We start from the raw sequence: 1,973 nt of genomic DNA on the forward strand, positions 1-1,973 counted from the left end.
TCTAAATGCTCGTATTGTTTCATGGGTTTCACACATGAGTGTCAGACAATGTTAAGGTGTCTCCTCTCGTACCAAACATCTGTTCGTGTGTCACGCTTCACGAGGGGCGACGCTTTATGGCTCCAGGGACATACATAAAAATATACACGTACTGGAGCAGACATGAGACTTTTTGTCGTCTCCTGTAACACAAACTGTTCTTCTTGTGTGAAAAAGAGAGGAATGTACATGTACAGTATTTGTTATTGAGACTGGGCAAATGTATTTCATGCTTTTGTAGACATTTTGTGAGAGGATGACACTCATACTCACACTTTATTTTGTGCAGCAGACCTGAATGCAAGAGGCACAAATGTTCAGAGTTATTCATTCATTCATTCAGGCTTTAAACAAGGTTGTTTCATCGATCAGAGGATACAAATAATGGTATTTTAATAGCGCTTCACAAAAACAGCCAGCATTATAAAAGGCAATTGGCAAAGATGTTTTACTCTCTTTTATGTTTCATCAGTGGGCAAAGGGTACTTTCAGCTAAATCCACTGAAATTCAATTTAAATATCTTTCTCCAAATTATAGTAGTTTGGAATTCATATTTGTAAAATAAAACACCTAATCCTCTTACTGCACATACATAGCCAAATATACTCATTGTGCAATGGCATGCACATAATATTCTTTCACTGATTATTGTTAGTCTAAGCAGGCTGTATATACTGTACATATACTCTATCCATTTATAGATGTGCAAAAAATCTCTTTATATGGAGTAATTTATTACATACAAAGATAATTCCAGTGTGCCTTGCACTGCAATGCAATCCTGCACCACTCATACAGCACAATGCAAACCTGTATATACATTTTGTAGTAATAATTACACACTCATATACACACTCAGTGGTGGAAGAAGTACTTAGAACTTTTACTTTAGTAAAAGTAGCAAAACTGCAGTGTAGAAATACTTTACAAGTAAAAGTCATGCATTCTCGACTATTCAAACAGCTGTAATTACACATACATAGCCTATTTAATCATGAAGCTCAAACAATAGATTTAAACAGACAGCTAACTGTGCAGAAAACCTCCACTGTTTCCATCTAAACCACATGCAGCCATGCAGTGAGGAATGGTTGATTGAGACAATATGAGATAAGACCTTAAAATGAGACAAGAAACGTCAGTCACATGTTAATGCATCTCATAAATTGAGGGAGACGAGATGTGCACTCTGCCCTCTCCCCTTTACACCTGCATGACATCCTGGGCTGCAGCCAGGCAGTAAAAACCTACAGTATATATATATATATATATATATATATATATATATAAAACCAAACAGAGGTCTGTGTGTGTGTGTGTGTGTGTGTGTGTGTGTGTGTGTGTGTGTGTGTGTGTGTGTGTGAATTAAATGGTGCCCTGTCTCCTGACAAGGGAGAGGAATACTCAGACACAGACCAGAACCAGAGGTTTCTCTCTTGAACTAAGCAGTAGTTTTGACGTCAGATGGCTGAACTATAGTTTGTGTGGCTATCGGGGTATTTACAAAACAAAACAATCTCAACTCAAGGTCCACTCTTCAGCTGTTTTCTGGAGGTTTTAACCAACACAAGGTCATCATCAGTGGATTGCTGTGTTGTCATGGAGACAGGTCGGTTGATGTGAGCTCAGTGAACCTTGAGTTGGGATTGATATCTCAAACTGCTATTTCCACTGTGATGCTTTCTGAGACTTAGATTAAATGCTCTCATACAAATCCAGATTTAGATATGTTATTAATAGTCTGACTTGTTTATAGCATTGATAATACAAAATTGGCTGAACAAGGGCGACATCACGTGGCCATGGATGGTAGCGTTACAATGAATTCTGTACTTTTATGCACCAATATTCAAAACATTTGATCACACAAGAGTGTGTTTTGTATTACCTTTTAGTCGAAATATTCGTCTTTTTATTGTTTGTTTTTCTTGAT

This window comes from Enoplosus armatus, chromosome 7 (assembly GCF_043641665.1).
Source record: "Enoplosus armatus isolate fEnoArm2 chromosome 7, fEnoArm2.hap1, whole genome shotgun sequence".
NCBI lineage: Eukaryota > Metazoa > Chordata > Actinopteri > Centrarchiformes > Enoplosidae > Enoplosus > Enoplosus armatus.